The following is a 14172-nucleotide window of genomic DNA, read 5'->3' on the forward strand; positions in this document are numbered from 1 at the left end:
TGGGTGGGAGTTCGGTCTCTGAAGACTGTTTCAGAAGAGAGAACCGGTTGTTCCCAGACGCTCAGAGTCAGGGCAGAGCAAAGAAGAGGAAGAGGAGGGTGGAGCAGCCAGGGTGCTAAGGAGAGGAGGGGGAGTGGGGGTGGGGGTGGGGGTGGGGGGTGGAGAAAAGAGGGTAGTAAAATAGAAGAAGGCCTGATGACGGAATGAAAGGCAGAAAGAGAGGAGCATAATAAAGTTTTGGAGCTGACATCCATCTCTCTAACTTTTCTCCTCCTCTGCTCTAACAACATCTTCCCTCCATTCTTTGCTTCCTCCCTCATCGGATTTTCTTTTTGCTCCACCCTCTTTTTTTTTTTTCATCACCAGTCCCCTTCTCTACACTCGGCCAATCTTTCACTATCTATGTATCTAGTATATCTATATGCTTCACTCTCTCTCTTTCCTTCCTCTCACTTTTCTTACTTCCTTATCGTTACATCACATTTCTTCCCTTTCCTTTCCTCCACCCTGCAGTCTTAGCTCATCGTTTTCAGTGACGACGAGGGCCGATCACGCACACTTTGCAAAACCACATGACCCAAAGCACCAGATGTGTTTTGCACGCGTTATAGACACACACACACACACACACCCTTCAGATGACCGTCTGAACGACCCTGCAGATGTTAACTCACTGTTACAAATCGCTGCAGAGTTTTCAACCTCTCATTTCTTTATGTTCAGTTTGTGGTCCTCTCCCTCCCCTCAACTCTCTTCTTCTCTGCTTATGATGTGTGATTTACACCTGGATGTGTTTCATATTAACTTCCAAAATAGTCCACTTTTGCAGTGAGTTCTTTGAACTCCAAAAGCCATGCTCAATGTGAACGCTGAAGAAATGAATCCTTAAAAACAGTTTAGGAGACTTTACCTCTTTGTACCACTCACACTTGGCACAAAGTTATGAGTCACATACAACTTTTAATAAATAATTAATTAAAGCAGCTCAATGGAGGTGTTTTATATAAGGGTCAATTTTTCATCACATCATTAGTTCAAACCTTAGTCGTGTGTAGATGTAAGAGATGGCCAACATTATATTCCTGTTTGCTGCTAATGTACTCAGCTTAAGTTTCATGGTCCTGATTCACAGTTCATCTCATTGAGGAAAAAAAAAATGCAAAAAGATAATTGTCAGAAACTTTTCGCTCTCACACTGTGCTGATCCTGTGATGAGCTGCACAGTGGCAGAGTACCTGAAGCCTGAGCTGATGTTGGACAATGACCTGTAAAACATTTGGTAACGTTAGACCTTAACGGCTCTTGGGACTTTTTGGGACTTTTGAAAGAAGATTTTCTAAAAAAGGTAAAAAAAAACTATACTTATTATTGATTTGATTTTTTTCTGCATAAGATGACTGAGATTTGTATGTCATTAATGGTAGAAATGTCATGATATTAAGCATAGTATTTATTAGGAGACTATTATTTGACTTGTAAATACAAAAGGATATCCTTTATTAATCCCGCAAGGGGAAATTCAATTTTACAATTTAACAGGATCCTACGGACATGAAGTAATGGAGAGATGACGGAGCGAGTGCTTCTGAGCTGGCGCCTAGCAGTGCTCAGGAAGAGAACTGGCACCTCTCCAGCTACCAGCACAATTCTCAGACCCGGTCCGTACCAGGACTTGATCCTACGGTTACCAACCCAAGTCCCTACAGACTGAGCTACTGCCACCCCCCCCCCCACCCCAGATGCCATGAAAGGAACAGCAGTGGATAAAGAAGTGAAGTATCAGCAGCACACGCATTCCTGTTGTTGTCCTGGTACAGCTTTAATTCCTGTTTTTCGGCTCTGGTTCTACAATGAGCTCAACAGGCTTCTTTTTAAATCACCTGCAAACTGATTTTCAGCATGAAAGCCATCAACAAAAATATCCAGAATATTTGTTCAACACGTCAGCTCCCTGCAGCTCAAGTCCAAAAATAACACATCATACACACACACACACAGAAAGACACACAGCACGCAAACTCTCAGCTCTTCACAGTCCAGATTGTATGGTCCGCTGTGTCGGCTGTGTCGTCATGGCGATCCATCCCATCATCTCAACCTGGCCCTCTGCCAGACACTTTCACTCTCTCCAACACACAATCCTGGCCAGCTCATGTTGCAAAGCATTGTGGGATGTCAGATCTAATCTATTCTACAGGACGTGCAACATTCTGTGTGTGTGTGTGTGTTCACAGTGACTGTGGGTCTTTTGTTCCAGTGTCTGTCCTGCTGATCAGTGTCAAAGTGGGATCAAACACATTCCTCAACAGCGCAGGTTTAAACGGACCGCCCACCTGTCGCACTGACTCACCTGTCTGCCTGCCTGCCAGTCTGTCCGTTAGTGCTGGGAAATAAATCCAGTTTTAATATCAATTACGATTTCGGCTTCCCACATGGAAACAAGATAATTGAGATTAAACGATCGCTGCCCTGCATTCCGTGCTGCACTCATTTTGTCCACATGTTTCAGTGTTTGTTGTTATAATACAAGAGTGCGTCAGCATTACCTCAAAAACATAGTTCATTTATTTGTATTTATTGTTTTACATATTTATACATTTTCACTTCACAGCTCTACTGTCTGTCTGTCTGTCTGTCATCCCTCTGGCAGACACGTATTATCACAAAGTGATGTACCTCTAAATCGGCTGTAATCCCCAAAATAGAAAGGAGAACGACGGGAGTAGTAGCACTGAGTTTCATGGGAATTGTTTGAACAGACATAACAGCCCAGCTTCATGCTGTTGTTCTGCTGCTACTTTCTTGCCATCTGAACATTGAATACATCAGCAGGTTAACTAGGGGCACGCGCAACTGGAAAACTTAAAGGCTAAATGATGTCACCCTTTCTATAGTTGGCACCCGGGTCACTAGACAGTCAAATAATGTTTTATCATCATATCATCATTTTTAAACAGCTGCCGTCAAATGATCAGCGTAAACTGTAATGCGGACACTTGCTGCTAGCTGGGGCCTGTGGAGGATGCGTCAGGCCATGGTTAACTTACATATGGACGGGAGTAATGGGTTACCACATGAAACAAAGCCATGTTGACTTTAAACTACAAGGAGGACCGAAGGCTACTAGCACTGCTAACGTTAGCCATAGCCACAATGGGAAAAAATAAATTAAATTGTTTAAATGTGCACTCAGTCAAGGACATGTGACCCCTTCCCCTCCCCCTCCAATGTCATCATACTCATCCCCCATGATGCCTCATGACAGCATGTATTTCTGGATAAGGAATACACTGGTGTTAATCTCATGGATATCCAGCAGTGTGCACACTACACACACACACACAGACACACACACTACACACACACACACAGACACACACAGACACACTACACACACTCACACAGCTGTCTTTATGAAGCAGCAGCCCATTGACACAAAATGATTTCTCTCCGAGTTTGATCGACTGACATGTCATGTTGAATCTAAAAACCTTAGAACTTATTTCCTTAAACAGACGTACACACCATACACTGTAAATACACACATAAACACACACACTCTAATGCATGCTGTCATCAGGGGTCGTGTTACACCTCTGCCCCGAGAGATTGAGAGGGTGGAGGTCAATGATGTAAGCCTCTCTGTCGTCATAGCAACGCGGAAAGAAAAGCAGCTGAAGTCAATCCCGCTGATAAATGTGATGCGAATTTTCCAGGAATCCTCCTGTGACGAACCACAATCTACGAAGAGCCGACTTATTCACAGGATCGGCTGTCATAGAACATGAGGGAACCTATCACGTGGGGTTATGGGAAATGTGGATCAGCCCAGAGACAGAAAAATTATGACAGTACCCAAATCTCTTTTGTGAATCAGGACCTGTGTTATCAGATTCATCAGAGAAATCCCCATGTTATGTTACGTTTCTAAAGAATCATCGTCTTTGGATATTTGCACAATTGTTATCCGTTTCAAATGATATTATTTCCATGTATCAGAGTGTAAGGTGAAAGGGGAAGATGATAAACCAGCTCCACAGAGGATTTGTACAAAATATATGGATATTCATTTACTTATCACACAGACAACAAGTTGATCCGTCAGTTTCACGTCGACTTTGCCTCAAAAAGCATCGTTTGAGTGGATCCAAATGGAAAGAAAAATGAATAGCCCCCTCATTGAATATGCCAAAGATGGTCAGAGTAACGGACCTTCATCATGAAACCGCTTTCATTATGAGGATACTTCTGAATCACAGCTTTAACTAACTATAAAAGTCCATATACTGATAAAGAGAAAAATGTTCAAAGAGCTATTGTTGAAAATAATCTGACCTCCGGGTCCATAAAGTAGAACTTGAGTAATGATGTTTGTTTTATATAATCGAGGGCTTGAATCAAACTTTGAGGGTTGAATCAAGGGAAGGTTTGGCTTCTCTGCTTAAAAATGACAAATCTGAATTCAACTTCAGATGTTTCCAAAGAATTAACTTTCAAATTGTACTTGTCTTTAACTTGAACATTTGTATTTCTCTTCATTCATACAAAGCGTGTGAGCCAAAACAGACAGTACAGCACGAGATATTAAACATAGTCTGGAGAAAAAGAGGTATTTGTCAGATTCTGCTGTTCATGTTGACAACAGCTGGTGGAGTTCAGGGTCACTTTAGATGTTGTTACGTTTCATGCAGTTTGGAAAGCTTTCGAGGATTAGCACAGACAGTTTACAGCCCAGAGGCAGCGCCCCACTTTCTCATTTCCTCTCAGTCTGGACCCCACCCTCGCTCCGATAGCACCGCCTCAGGGTGTGCACACCACAAATATATTTATACACAAACAGAAACTTCTCCGAAATCACTGTTCGTACTTCCATCTGATGCTATACTTTATCTTGTTACAAATGTATCTGGTAACTTTCGTTACTTTACCTAATTTTCTGAATGCTGGGCGATTTCTGCTGAGGTATGCAATCTGATTTAGTACAATTAGAACAACATAAGAAAATGTATTTCTGATCTCAGTTTGTCCTGCAGTATAGATCTTTGGTTTGAACCAGAAACTTGAACACAACTCTGCTGCTGCCCTGTCAGGATGGCAAACACACACACTCAATCACACAAATAAATACACACTACAGATGGCCGTGTGTCCTTTGACAACATCTGGAGGTCTCAGACTGAACATTTCATTTATCAGGAATGTGTGCGTAATGTGTGTATGTGTGTATGTGTGTGTGTGTGTGTGTGTGTGTGTGTGTGCGTGCATGCGTGCATGTGACAGAGAGAAACGCCTTTGGCACGATGAAAATCAAATTAAGTGGAGTTCTGCTGAAGGTCAACACAGAGTGCATCACACTATGTGAGAGTGTGTGTGTGTGTGTGTGTGTGTGTGTGTGTGTGTCCTTTTCTGTGTGTGACAGTTAAAGTAAATACGTGTGGACAAAACGTCACATTACTATTGCAGGCAAACATGCACGCGCGCACCCACACACACACTCGTGTCTCAGAGTGTTAATTGGATGGACATGACATGAGTTAATGTCTGGTACACTGTAAGCACACCGACTGTCTCTGCATGTCTGTGTGGAATCAGCAGCTCAGAAACCATGAGTTGATTATAACTGCAAACAGTTACATTGATGAATCAAATGTTCAACATAAGAACAACTCACAGGAAATGAATATCAAGCTAAAGTGGAGACTTTAACGACAGTGGTAACTCTTGCTCTCTTCTTGAGCATTTATTGACTTATTAAAACAGCCAATTAAAGTTGTTTCTCTGTTGCTGATTCAACATGCCCAAAAGCTGACTTGTGCTAAAAAGTAGCACCACACTCATTGCTTAAAATATAACCTGATGGCTGAGAGTCGGCCTTGGACTCAAAATTTCACCGACCAACTTCTTTAGTTAAAAAAAAAAACAGTCTTGTTGTTTATCACAGAACTGGACTTTTAGGGCAGAGCTACGTTTATCTTGGCCTGCACAAAGTGACTAAATCAGCTGTAATCAGTCCTTTAACCTGGAAACTTCGTTTTCCAGATTCTGCTTCCTCCTCACCTTCTTCTCTGAGATTTTGCCGCTTCATCATGTGACTTCTGTAAAACCAATTAAACTGAAGCTTGGACTGCAGTGAGTTTAAATCAGTAGAATCTGCCGTTAGAAACACTTTAAAGCTGATGTTTGAAGCTGAAGTTTTTGAATTTTCCATCACCTCGACGTCGGCAGCAGCGTTATCTATCTGTTATGGAAGGTTTCGACAAATCTATGAAGAAGGCCTTTTTGTAAAACATGTAACCAGGAAATGCTTCATGAAGTCTCCATAAACACTCTGTTCACATATTTTATTGATGAGATATCGCGGGTGTGTGGCTGAAGTTTTCTTACTGAGATGGAAAATGTACATGAACATTTATGAGCTGAGCAGCTTTCATCATCATCATCATCATCAGTGTGCTCTTCTCAAACTCCATTAATGATGTCAAGAAACACACGATGTGATGCTTTTTAATCCGTGCACTTTCAGTGGCTTTCTCTTTGCAGATCAAACACCACAGGGACCGTTTCTGAGGCTCAGCGTGTAAAAACAACAGCTGAGGGGAAGAAGACATAGTTTCGTGTTTGATCAATGCTCAGGTTTAACCTTTTCACCTCGTCGCAACCCAGCTAAGTCAACACACACACACACACACACACTGATGCAACTCAACCACCACTGAAGACAAGCAGAACCACAAATAGCAAGTTCGAACATGCCATTCTTAACCGTAATCAAGCTGTTTGTAGTTTTCTTTTACAAACATATAAATGATAAACACAAGAAAGTGTAAGAAAGAAACCTGTAGAAGACTGTGTAGACAATCTTAAATTAAGTTTTAATCCATTTAGAACACACACTTCCTTTTATAAAAAGATACAAAAGCCCCTCTAACACTGCATCTTCAAAATGGGACTGTTACACCCCTGTCACGCTTTACCATCAGTGTAAAAGGCTCTGAGGCTGCTTCTGCTATTATTCAGTAGCCTAGTATCACAGTGGGATTGTTTGGAATCAGAGTAAAAATATAACAGCAGCATCAACTGGAGGAGCTTTGTTGCAGTGTCAACAAATCAAGGTTCTCTGTCACAGTGACACAATTTTCTGTTTCTTCCCAGGAGCCCAGACTTCTCGCCCATGTACTCATTTACAAAATATGTTGATGCTCTGCGAAATGTGCCTTAATACATACATTAGAAAAATGTCTTATATTATCCAACATGACAAGATTTTAATTTACTCCAGTGTTCACAAAAACATTCCTTCAAGAGCTTAAGTAAAAACTTTATGTCTAAAACTTGTGTTTCCTCTACAATGACATCAGACGCTTGTGTTTACTCAAACGCTTAACAAAACCTTTACACTGAAGACGTTGACGAACTCTTACTTCAAAAGCTCTACTTTACATAACTGCTTTTCCAAACACATGACATGACTGGAGGCGTGCGGCCCAGGTCGAGTCCAACCTGCGGCTCCTTTCAGGCACAACGTTACCCACTCTCTCTCTCTCTCTTTCCCTGCTTTCCATCTCTATCTAATGCCCTATCAGAATGGAAAGGCCACAAATGAATCTTTAATTGTCATTTGTGAATTATGACCTCATGCTTTCAAATGGGAACGTCAATCTGCCGATGAAGCTTTCGTCGGACTTCTGTTTCCACAGATGAGAGAAAAACTCAACTTACATAAACCTGCAGGGTTTGGTTGAAGGCAGTGGTCAGCTCCATCCGACTTACTCTATATTTAGCGAAAGCTTTGCCACTGGGAAAAATGTTACACTCCTCCTCCTCCTCCTCCTCCTCCTCCCTCGCTCCTCTGTGCCCTCCTCTGTGTCGCACTGCTCCACTTCCTATCAGCTGGACATTTTCCAGAACATTCCTCCCTCTCCTCCTGCCTGGGAAAAATCTTTCAGCTGGTGTGTTTTAACTCTTGTTCTCGTTTTTCTCCCACTCTCCCGTTCATTTATCCCCTTATCTTCTCCACCTACTACATCACTCTAACACAACTACACTTGTTTCCATCAATCATTGTTTTTTCGCCCTCTTCTTCACCACTTTGCTACAGTGTTTATTTGGGCACCTAATTTAGATACATTTTGATTTTGATAAAAACAAATATTTCAAACACACTTTCTCTCCTTCTCCTCCATCCTCATCCTCAGGCCCTCAGGATGAAGTTTCTCCTCCTCCTCCATCCAACTCTTTCAGCTTAAAGCCGTAAGCCTAAAAGCCACGATGGAGGAAAGGAGATGAAGTTGGAGGAATAAACCAAGCTCTGTTCCTCATAACAAAATCTTTGGAAGGCTTCAGCAACATTAGTATTCCAGATTTTTATTTCCAAAAAAAACTGTTTTTATTTATCAATTCAGGGGGATTGAGTAAAGGAGGGAAGGTGACTTGTGAAGGACGAAGGGATGAAGGTAAAAAGAGAGGTAAAGTGGGATAAAGGTATGAGAGGGAGGGTCTGCAGATGGAGAGCAGAGAAAAAAAAACAGGAACAACTGGCCTGGTTTCTGAAAATTCCACTGGTTGCACAGCTCTTCGTCTTAAAGGGACAAAGCAGAACATCCGCAGTTTATTGTAAATTAAGTCTTCTTTCTTTTATCACCTGTCAATCAAGATTTGTGTGAACGGGGCCATGACAACTTCTCTCCCTGGTGCTCTCTCTCCGTATCATCACGGGACACCGGCCTGCTGATAGAGCTGTGTGTTTTCCCGAGTTTGCACAAATGATAAATGTCACTAAAAGCAAAAGGTTACTTTCTTTTACCAGTAGGTGCTGCTTTAATTTTAGCAAATTATTGGCAAAGAGATGTATTCATGAAGTACTGTGAAAAAAAGGACAATGGTTGGAGCATTAAACTGTACTTTTCTACTGGATCTGGATTGACATTTGTCGTCAATTTTTGTCGACAATTTTAACTGCATTGCAAGTGTGCACTACAAAACAAGAGGATGACCCAAACACAGAGCTGACCATCTGAACAGAGACAACAATCAAAGGAATTTCTTTTAAGGTTTGTTTGCTTTCTTCACGATGTTTCTGATCACATGACTGCAGCTCCTCTTCCCTTTGATCATAAAAAAAAACTGGACTAACAACCCGACCCTCTGTGACACACACTCAGTCAACAGAGTTCTGCACTAATCATAAAGTCACACACTTACAGATCTGTTTACAAGAGAGGTGGAACGAGGCCGAAAAAGACAGAAAAACAATGTGAGAGACAGAGAATCACTAAGACAAACAGAAAGGCTGAGAGGAAGAAGAGAAAGAAGGAGAGACTTAAAAATGTCTTTAAAAAAGGACATTCAAAAACAACATGAGCCAGTCAGAACTGAGTCCCAATGATTCCTCTCCTGAAGTTCCATCAAAACTTTGTGAATATGAGGTGCAATATAAAAAAGGTGAAATAAAATAACAGTATAAGTTAATTTTCTTTAACCAAGCCTTATTTGGTGAAAAAAAGACATATCTACCAATTAGGGCCAGACTGATATGGGATTTTTGGGGTCGATACCGATGACTGGGAGGAAAATAAATCTGATGCTAATATATTGGCCGATATTTTTGTTAGATCTGTGTTTGATCTGTAGAGATAGATAGACACATTTATTGCATTGATCCCTCAAATACAGTTATCAAACACTTGTGGAAAAGATATTCAATGAAGACCAGATGGACTTTTAACTGGACAGTAACTGTGCATGTACGTGCATCACCGTTTGACACTCTGTAGAGTGATAACGCTTGTTGTAATTCCATATAGCGCACTCTGCTGGTGACAGAGAACTGCTAGTGTAATACAATTAAACTCAAATTAAAAGCCATTTGACTGGTGAATAAATCTAGTACCACATGGCATCGGAGTTGCTTGTCTGCCCTCATTTAAATTGTTTATTTTGGGGGTTTTGTATGTCGTACAAGAGTTGTGTTGGATCAGAACCAACCTAATTAAAACACCAAAGTGGCGCAATAACACAAACTAACACATCAAGGCAGAAGTAGACCAGCAACTCCTGTAGTATCTGAGGGTTTTATTCAATGGAATCTGGTGACTTTGAAGAGAGGGTGATGATGTTACATTAATTAAATGGTCTATTTTCGAGGAATTCTTTCTGTAATGTTGTAGGACAATAAAAACACTAATCTGAGCCTGTCAGCGGTAAATAATAGCACCTTAAGAAGACATTCCTTGAACATTACACATTTGCTTCAAAGGATTACATCGCAGTCATTACAGCCTGTTTCAGGGCTGCGTGATGAAATATTCTCCTCTAATACATTTCAAATGTGTTTGTACCTACAGTCTTTTAGACCACACAGTATGTTTGAAAACCAGAATTCCCCTTTATGTTTTATGTAGCAGATTTGTGTTAGTTTAGTTTTAGTTGAATGTATTTAGCGTGTGAAATGTTCAGGTTTTTCTTCCAGTGATTCTATAACAGAATTTGTTATGTAATCAGTACAAACTGAAGTCCTCTGTGTATCTTCCTTCACAGACTCGCCTCGCACACAGAGATGAACAAATGCGACAGGAGCAGCTCTGGTTTAATATTAGCCTGGTATTAAAATGATGAAGCTGCTATATGAGACGCCGCAGCAGAGCCGACGATTTACAGCTCAAATCTCTCTCTTTATACCTGCCAGCCAGGCCAAGCCAAATCTGCATCATCACCACCACCACCTCCACTGAGCTGAGGTATCAGGGAAAGAGAAGAAAAACTCTGACTAAGAGCCAAAACGCTCCCAGCAGCACTGTTCATGTTTCCTGCAGGAGCATCATTTCACTTAATTCATCCCTGCAGATCAATTATGATCCAAACCTGCTGATGGAAACGGACTTAACTTCAAGACTAATTGACTGCCTGAATATGGTTTGATAAATTAATTAAATTATTTATTGTAGGCCACCCAGCTTCAAATGGAACACCCGCTATACTCAAGAGGAAACAGGTCCACAGACTATTTTTAAAGACGCGTTGAGAAGCATTTCGGCTTTTCGCTGAATCAAAACCACATTTCCCATAAACCTCACTGCACCCTGCCCTCTTTTTCCATCTATTTCTGGCTTTGCGCTATTTAATTTAAAGAGCCCGTAAACACAAACAGCAGATCTGCACTCTGACCACATCAGCAAACATCTCATGGAAAGTAAAAAAACAAAATGCACCACTTAAACTTAAGGACTTCCAGGACAATGTTGGAGATGGTTTGCTTTGTTTAACATTAATATCAACAACTGAATTCAGACATAAAAAAAAGTCTAAACTAATTTAATTTGTCATCATGTCTCTGATTTATTGTGCAACTTTAAAAAAAATGAGAAATCACCATAATCTGTTTACAAAGATTGCAGAGTTCTACTGAATACGTTTTAAAGTGGTCTACAGTCTTAGCAAGGACCTCTTCTAATCTCTGAGAAACGTCCTCAAGTGATGTCACTTGAGTCAGCATCCGTTGGGTCTGAATACTTCAAGTTTGAAAATTAAAAAGGAGCTTCCTAGACCTCCGTCGCACGCTACTCATCTCTGCTGCGGACTAGAGGCTCCAGGATACGTTTGACAACACATCCCTGAAACATGTACAGAACATTCTGTTGAATTGTGGGTAATGTATGCAACCAGGTCTGACAACAAAGACAACATTTTGGGATAAGAAAAGACAGTATCTCTGTTTCTGCTGCACTGATAAGCATTGTTTGTCTGATTTCATTGTTATAGGCTACACAATGATACATCACCCATGATAAATCACTGTGTTCCCATTGAGACTCACTAGTGTCAAAAAAATATGAAAGAGTACCCATCCTCAGAGAAGTTCAGGTAACAGAAACATACTTGTAACCCTATATTCTATAGGATTGTTTAAAAAAATAAAAATTGTTTATTGCTTATTTTTGGATTTTCTACAGCGCTCTCTCTACAACAGATGCATAAAACTATGAACTCTTTAAGTTTCATTTTTAGATCCATTTTCTTAACTCTAATGAGAAGACCTTAAAGTTCAAACAGAGATTTATGGTTGACCTTCAACTGTTCCATTTTCAGAGCGTAGAATCCAACCGTTTCACTGCAAACATTAGTGCAGGTTGACGTTTTTAACACCAACACTTTCTTCTTCAAACCAGTATTTACATTCAAAGGATTAAACTTCATTATATAATGTGTGTTTTTACTGCAGCCTGCTGTTAAAGCAGCGGAGCTGTGGAACAATTCGACACCTCACTGTGACGTCTTAAAGGCTCCGCTCAACAAGTTGCCAAATGTCTCCCAGTTGCTGCATCAAAAGAAATAAAGAGGGGGGGGTGGTTGTGGAGAGGAGTCATCGGGAGAAGAAGGTGAGAGGAGAGACAGGGAGGGAAGGAAACCAAATGATAAGAGAAAACCTGAGGTGAGAAAGCGGATAAGAGGTGATAAGTAGAATATATAGGAATGTGATGGAGGAGGAAAAGAAGGTGGGAGAAAAGAAGTGGAAAGAAGTGAAAAGATGAGGCAGAAAGCGGGTGGAAAGAAATTAAGAGACGGCAGATTAGAGAAAGCAAAGAGGAGGAAGATTTGAGGAAAAGAGAGAGCAGAGAAAGGGGAAGAAATGGAGAAGGGGAGGGAGGAGGAGAGAAAGCAGCAGCCCAGCCTGTATCTGATTACATAATTGCTCTACAGGATTTGAAACAGGGTCTGCGCAAAAGAAAAACGCCTCAAAGCAGCAGCGTTACGCACATTTTACCATTACAGTCGGCCTGAAAGACTTTTACAGGGGGATTTTAACAATTTGTGGCAACAGAAAAGGGATTTAAAAAAAAAAGTACTCAAAACATTGTAATGTTTATCATATGGTACAGGACTCAGTCCAACAGCATTCTAGATACAATTTGAGGTCATAAAATCACAATAAAACCATAAAATCTGAAGAAATGTGGCTTTTTGTGGCTTCAAAGTGACACCCAAAAAAGAATGAAGTACAGAGAAGGTCACTGCAGAGACTCAAGTCCCTGTAGGGCTGATACAGGAGTATTATGGGAATACTGTTGTGTTTGTGTTTGGGATAAGGTCAGCAGAGGCGACCACGCCTGCAACACCACCTCCACCATCACCATCACCATCACCATCATCTACGTCACACAAATGTGATTTCAAAAAATAACCTCTCCATCAATTTAGACCTCTAAAACAGAGGGATGCAGAGTTCACCAAAACAACAACAACCACCATCAGCAGCTCTGGCGCACTGAATCCAACACAGTCTCTCACACACACACGCACGCACGCACAAACACACACACACACACACACACACACACACACACACACACACACACACACACACACACACACACACACACACACACACACACACACACACACACCAAAGTTCAAAAGCACGATGGAGAGCGAGAGAGAGCAGAGAAACACAGGCTGGAGAAGAAATTGCTGCCCGGCTTCGCCTTGCACCAACAATTCGCTGCTGCAGCACCACAGCGATATGATGCAGGTTTGGGCCATCATACCGAGATAGTTGGATTCTATCCCGAGATATCAGAGTTCAAGGATGCACATCATCGCCACAGCCACAACCACAGGCGTCGTGGATGTGGATGCTACCCCAGCTCAGTCACGCAAACAATGAATCAAATCCGTGCACACTGGTAGCAAATGAAACGTCACAGATCCGGCAAGGCTCGACCCTGGTTCGCACTCACCTGGAGGCCAGCAGAAGCGCAGTGGAGTCCCGCTCGGAGTGAAGGACGGACGGACGGACTGCCGAGAGCCCGGAGCAGAATCAACGCAGAAGCAGAGAGTCCTCAAATCCACCAATCCTCCTCCTCCTCCTCTTCTCCCCCCGCCCCTCCGCCCCGCTCTGCCTCAGCACGGCCCGGACTGCAGCGCGTGGTGCGCTTCATTCAATCACCGCGCTGCACCGGCGGGACGGAGCTACACGGTGCACCGCTTTTCACTGAAAATGAGAAACAAAGTGTTTCTATAACCTGCACGGAAATCTCACTAGAACTGACAAAGAATTGCTCAGATCATATAGAGCAGAAGCAGCATCCCGTAGACAAGTCTAACTTTGTAGTGCTATATTGTTGTTGTTTAATATCATATGTTTCTTGGTTTCCATAGGCCTCTGGATCAATGAGT

At 41.8% G+C, this 14172-nt stretch overlaps 1 protein-coding gene across 2 annotated transcripts in view; it reads right to left on the bottom strand.

Annotated features, from left to right (window-relative positions):
• LOC109976267 (spectrin beta chain, non-erythrocytic 1) overlaps window positions 1–13963 on the bottom strand; it is a 112836-nt gene extending 98873 nt beyond the window's left edge. Inside the window, exon 1 of one of the 2 annotated variants that reach the window (XM_065959416.1) lies at window positions 13734–13963. The gene's annotated coding sequence lies outside the window, so the exon portion shown is untranslated. The remainder of the gene's footprint in view (window positions 1–13733) is intronic. The other variant, XM_020626425.3, reaches the window with a different exon arrangement.
• Window positions 13964–14172: the final 209 nt, after the last annotated feature.

The sequence above is a fragment of the Labrus bergylta genome, chromosome 10, assembly GCF_963930695.1.
Source record: "Labrus bergylta chromosome 10, fLabBer1.1, whole genome shotgun sequence".
NCBI lineage: Eukaryota > Metazoa > Chordata > Actinopteri > Labriformes > Labridae > Labrus > Labrus bergylta.